The sequence below is a fragment of the Mustela erminea genome, chromosome 11 (assembly GCF_009829155.1).
Source record: "Mustela erminea isolate mMusErm1 chromosome 11, mMusErm1.Pri, whole genome shotgun sequence".
Lineage (NCBI taxonomy): Eukaryota > Metazoa > Chordata > Mammalia > Carnivora > Mustelidae > Mustela > Mustela erminea.
In genome coordinates this window covers 52,233,256-52,239,480 of record NC_045624.1, presented here as the reverse complement: position 1 = coordinate 52,239,480, position 6,225 = coordinate 52,233,256, and the positions used below count along the sequence as shown (strand labels likewise).

The window sequence follows — 6,225 nt, the reverse complement described above, 5'->3', positions numbered from 1 at the left end:
TGAGCACAATACCATTATCCCTCCTAAAAATATTACCAATTCTATGGTATCTTCTGAGAGTTCATCCATATTTAGTTTCCACTATTTTCTTCTTGTAGTTGGAGAAAACTTCCATCTAAATGGTACACGAGGGGGCACCTGGGTGGCTCAGTCAGTAAAGTGGTTAAGCATTTTGGTTTCAGCTCAGGTCATGATCCTAGGGTCCTGAGATAGAGCCCCGAGTCAGGCTCTGTGGTCAGCACACAGTCTGCTTGAGTCTCTCCCTCTCCCTCTGCTTCTCCCCCAACTCGCTTATGTGCTCTCTCTCTATAAAATAAATAAACCTTTAAAAAAAAATGGTACAAATGGAAACTGGGATTTTGTTTTACTTTTTCTTCTTTAAATAAAAAAGATTTACCACTTCCTTCTCTTGTAAAAACAAAGTTTCACTGTTTCGCCCATTATGGCTTCTGAGCCCAGGAGATATGAATAAAGTCTAGGAAGATGCAAAGAAAGCTCTGGAGACTACAACCAATCACCTAAAAGCCTCAGCCCAAAGTGTTGTAAGAATTCCCATTAGGTAACTTATTTGGGATTGAGGTCCTGGTGAACTAATCCTCTTCTCAATTAGCGAGGCAAAGGACTAGAATATTTAGTATGGAGTAAAGCATCCTCTCTGTGAGGCAAGCTTCTCTAGTTTGGGGACTTAACTTTAGGCCCCCTCTCCTAAATAATCCTACACATCCCCTCCACAATTTACATTTAACTGTAAAAACTGGACAGGAGATGACATTTTTTTTTTAATCCACGGTGCTGGTAATTATAACACTAATTGTGTACTTGAAATATCAACATTCTTTATAAACATGATTAGGAAAAATTAAGATGCACCCACACTCTGGAAGAGAGAGATGGGAAAGCAAAGATAATTGTTTTGTGACATTTAAATTAGGGAAATCAATTGAGATTTTTGTAGAACACTCTTAGGACAAATATTGCTTGATTATCTTTGCTTATTTTCTTAACCTCCCGTTTTAACTGAAACCACTATGGCTCAGAGGAACTAAGCAATTTCAGATTGATGACTGCTCTAGTATTCCCCATCCCCCACTACAACCCCCAGAGGCAATGTGCACCCTTTCTGCAGCTGAGCTTACTACGAGAACATCTAACCAGAGACTTACCTAAATGACTCTTCTCTGTCTTCATTCATCTGGTGCTTGCAGTTTTAATCTGTTCCCCCTCTTCTCTAGAATTTTCAGTGTCATTTAATTCTTCCACCTTTACCATGTGCTGCAAGAAAAAGATTTCAAATAATGAAAAATACACTTAAACAAGTATAGTATGGTCATAAACTGAAAGAAGTTAATGTGCTTTAACTTAATTCCAATTAGATTCTATTAAACCACTAATACTTCATTTATTTCAATGGCAGAAAGTTAATTGTGTAATCTATTATTATCAAGGCTTTATTGCATATGAATAAAGTCATAGCAATTGCTGTTGACAGAGGCTTATTATTAATGCCAAACCAATTATTTGGGGGGAAACATTCAGCCAGCTATAATCAGAGACTCACAAATTTATCACACACAATATGTTTGACTATATTGTGCTGCTGTTCAACTCAGAAACAACCGTTCAACTCAGAAACAATGGCGTAAATAATTCGTCCTCCTTGAACACATGATTTTTCTGATGAAGTCCCAGCACCTAAGTCAGGTTCGGTGGGGTGAGGAGGTTCGGAGCCGACGACTAAAGAAAGAATTCTTAAGACGTCGTTGGTGCAAAATGGTGGTTTATTAAAGCACGGGGACAGGACCCGTGGGCAGGAAGAGCTGCTGCCCCGGGTTGTGAGGAGTGGTTGGTTATATACACAGGAGTTGGGTAGGTGAGAACAAAGGGGTGTTCAGAAGGGCTATTGGGGCAAAGAATACTATCAGGATATTGAAGGCTTAGTTGCTATCAAGTAAAGACAATTGGAAGTCTGGTGGAATGTTACATTCCTGCTATCAAGCATCCTTGTTAATGAGATTTAAGTTTAGAAGAAATTTAACTTTATTTACTTTTGCTTTGTCCTCAGCCAGCCTCCTGCTCCCTCATCATTTCCAACTTAAATTTTTCAAAAGGGCAAATTTACGAAGCTTGGTATAACTGATGCAAATCATAAAGAAATGCTTTGATACATTTTCAGGAACACATATCCACTGTAAGGACCTATTTAGAAACTGTCCCTGCTCCCCTTCCCCCAGGGGATCTACTCGGAGTCAAGTCCCGGAAACCAGCTTCAGGTAACAAAGCCCAGATACAAAGGTGGGTCAGGTCAGGTGGAGACATCCGATCAGTGGGGGAATGCATACTGTCTCCCTAGTTACCAAGGTGAATGGGCCCTGCCCTTTGGGAGCCTTTTGGGCGCCAATCCCAATCAAGGTGTAATAGGCTGGTTCAAATATCTACTAGGGTAAATTGTAACTCAATTGGTCACCTAGCATCACTGTGGAGTTTCCTGTGTGTGTTATAATCTCATTGGCCACCTGTGCATGGCCAGACCTGACCGCATGGCCTTTTCCCTTAAAAGCTAGTCTGTGAAACAGAGAAGGGTCGCCCTCTCTTGTAAGAGGTGCGGCCCCGAACGTTTGGTTAGATTCTTGATGCTTGGCGTGAAATAAAGCTTCGCTTGACCTTCGTTTTGTATCAGTCTCGCTCCTTTAATCACGGACCCATTATTGTGGCATAACATCCACAAGAGCAAATGCTGGCTTCTGCTAATGACTATTATATTTCTAAATAGACTTAAAAAAAAAAAGGAATTTCTAAAACTTCAGCATCTTGCTTACTGAACAGAGACAGCAGGAAGGTTTGGATCTTTCACTGGACTCGCAGAGGCCTTATAGAAAGGTGAATTACAAAGCAGGGCAGGGAACAGCTTCTGTACTCCACACAGGCATTGCTACTGTGGACTGCTTTGTGCAGAAAGTGCTGGAGGTGCAAATGTTCCCTGTGGGCTGTTGAAAGAGAGACCAGCAGTTTCGGCTACCTGTGACCTCCCAATACAATATGCTCTGCCCGGGGCCCTTCCGGACCTATATGTCACGGTACCAAGAGAAGCAAATACACCACCTCCCCTACCTCAGCTTGGATAAGGACCAGAGACGTTCAAAGCATCCCTGAGGACACATGCAGGAACCTGGAACAAGATGCATTAACATTCATTAAGATTCTTAAAGAAGGACATTTTATTTTCCCTTTGAAATAGGTCATAAATCACTTAGAAGCAAACAAGAGCTGGCCCACCTCCCCGCTAGCGCCCCTCAGGGCTGTGGCTCTCCAGACCTTTCTCCCTCCAGGCTTTGAGGCATTGATGCCCATCTGTGGTGCCTCATTCCCTCAGCAAACTGCTGGCCAGGCTGGCACAGATGAATCCTGCTGATGGTTAAGGCCAAGTGCAAGTTTGGGGCTGGTCCTCCTAGATTGATTGAACCCTCTTTTCTTTTTCTTTTTTTTATTTTAAGGTTTTTTATTTTTATTTATTTCAGAGAGAGGAAGGGAGTGAGAGAGAGCGTGAGACGGGAGAAGGTCAGAGGGAGATTGCAGACTCCCCGGGAAGCTGGGATCCTGATTTGGGACTCTATCCTGGGACTCCAGGATCACGACCTGAGCCAAAGGCAGTGGCTTAACCAACTAAGCCACCCAGGTGCCTACACTGACCTTCTTTTCAACAGCAATGCCAACCTAACCAGAAGGGTTCTTTTTTTTTTTTTTTAATCTTATTTATTTGACAAAGAGAGAGCACAAGCAAACCAAGTAGCAGAGAGAGGGAGAGGAAGAAGCAGGCTCCCTGCTGAACAAGGAGCCCAATGTGGGGCTCAATTCCAGGACCCTGGGATCATGACCTGAGCCCAAGGCACAGGTTTAACTAATTGAGCAACCCAGGTGGCCCCAGGGTTCAATTTTTTAGTAAGAATTTCAGGAAACAGTCTTCCATTTGGGGTAGAGAAGGGTAGGATCAGGCAGGTTTCCAGTTCTTTGGTTCATAACATAATGGGTAACATTTAGCAGCAGCTGTGGCCCAACAAAATCCTTTTTTTTTTTTTTTAAGATTATTTATTTACTTATTTGACAGAGAGAGCAAGCAGGATTTGAGAGACAGGGAGCACCAGCGAGAGAGGGAACACAAGCAGGGGGAGTGGGAGAGGGAGAAGCAGGCTTCCCACTGAGCGGGGAGCCCAAGGTGGGGCTCTACTACAGGACCCCGGGATCATGACCTGAGCAGCCGCTTAACCCACTGAGCCAGACAGGGGACTCCCCACCCCCCCTCCACGCTGACAAAATCTTTTCTTCTGTTTCTTCAGTTCCAAGAACTTAGAGTATCGGTTAGCCTTGAAGCTCTGATTCACTTCTGTGATGATCTAAAATATTTCTCTCAGATAAGCTCAACTTCTCGAGCCTGCCTCCATGTTTAGCCCATACATCTTGTTCCAGTTAATGGCACTCAGTTGAGAAATCCGAGATAACAAAGCTTTACTTGATCAACGTTCTACCGAAGAAAGCCAAAAAACATATCATAAAACATTCAATCTGACACATTCCAGATACATTATTTAAATTTTGCTGCAAATGCTTCAGCCTAAAATAAATGGCTTTGCTTGTAGAACGTGTATGGGACCACATATTTGTCAAAACTCTCCATCCCTCCGAAAAGTGCTTGTCGTCCTGGTAACTGGAGAGCTCAGCAGAGCTGAGAGTCCTGCCGGCCGGGGGGCGGGGGCACCTAGACCCCATGAGGGCAGGGCTCGTGCCCACTGCGCTCGACACCCCCCATCCCAGGTGCGGGGCACAGAGAGGCCACCGAGAAACGAGCCCATTTGCTGTATTTACCAGTGTAATACGGCAGCATATACATACGTCGTATAAGCATCAGTGTACCCGTATATATTTAAACAAAGATGCCTGTGACTTACCTCAAACTGTCTGTGATCAATTAGAAACGCTTCAGTCACCAGCAGAGAAAGAATGGCATCATTCCCGAAGTTTGGACAGAAGTCAGGGGAGGGGAGAAAAAGGGTTCCCGATTCAGAGGCAGACAACTCGCTTCCTGAGAAGTACCTTTCTCCCCATAAATTACAAAAATCATCCCCAAATTTACCACTCGCTGGCTTTTCACACCTTTAAGGAACCAAACTGACATAAACATAGTCAATATTTTAAAAGAGAGACAAGGGGTTATTCACTGACCCCCAGAAAGCGAGCCCTTCTCTCTTTCCAGAGAAGTTTCCGGTTGCCGCCATTTTAAGTGAGAGGCGCTGGCTATTGCGAAATCGTGGCGAGGCTTGTACGTGGTAGCGGATGAGCTTTTACCCTCCACAGGAGATTATTTCCCCGCTCACCACACACTGCCCGACAGCATCACGCCCTTCGTGTGGTAACCCAGCGCCAGCTGACACCTCAAACGGAAAGGCTCAAAGGAGCACGAGGTGGAAGCCATGGAGAATCAGACCACACTGAAGGTCTGTCCAACGTCAAGCGCATTCTAATTCAGTCCAGTTAAGTTTCCAACTGGACGTCCTCCTCCGGCAGACACTGGCCCTCGGCGTTCCTCCCAGTGCGGGAGCCTCAGCACAGACTCAAGGCAAACAACCTGCGTTTCCCTTTAGCCTCCTCCACTCACCAGCCAGGCTACTGCCTGGGCTCCCTCATTTCTTCGTCAAGCCTCAGTTTCTCACCTCTAAAATGGGGATAATAATAGTACTTACCTCAGTACCTCAGTGATGATAAAGATTAAAAAAAAAAAAAAAAAGGAAAGATGATAACGCATGAAAGAGCACAGAAGAGTACCTGCGGTAGAGTTCGTGTTCAAAAGAGCATAACTATTGTCGTTTATTATGAGCAGGATTTGCGTTATTCAGTTATCATCATCATCATCATCATTATATTCAAGGAGTTTGGTCTGACCTGAGGTAAAGGTGTGTAATGGCAATCATCAGGAGAGAGAAGGTAATGAGTAGTTTTGAGGAAAGTTAAATTAAATCCACACGCTCTCCTTCCCCACGTCAGACCATCCTTTCTAAAACGTTTGGATTAATCTAGGTGTTCCACTGGGATTAGGGAAACTGGGTCCCTCTGAGCATGATCCCTAGTGGTAGAAACAAAACTATCAAGGTGATGTGGAGTACAACAAAAAAATATAGTTTTACTCTTCGGGATTAATTTTTAAGTAATTCTTCCCTAAATAGTCTCTCCTCAGAA

At 44.0% G+C, this 6,225-nt stretch overlaps 1 long non-coding RNA gene across 1 annotated transcript; it reads right to left on the bottom strand.

Annotated features, from left to right (window-relative positions):
* Positions 1-1,011: 1,011 nt before the first annotated feature.
* Positions 1,012-5,142, bottom strand: LOC116569132. Its single transcript, XR_004276863.1, has 3 exons — positions 4,941-5,142; positions 3,109-3,166; positions 1,012-1,272 (listed from the first exon to the last, which is right to left on the bottom strand). It is a non-coding gene; the product is annotated as an uncharacterized LOC116569132 (long non-coding RNA).
* Positions 5,143-6,225: the final 1,083 nt, after the last annotated feature.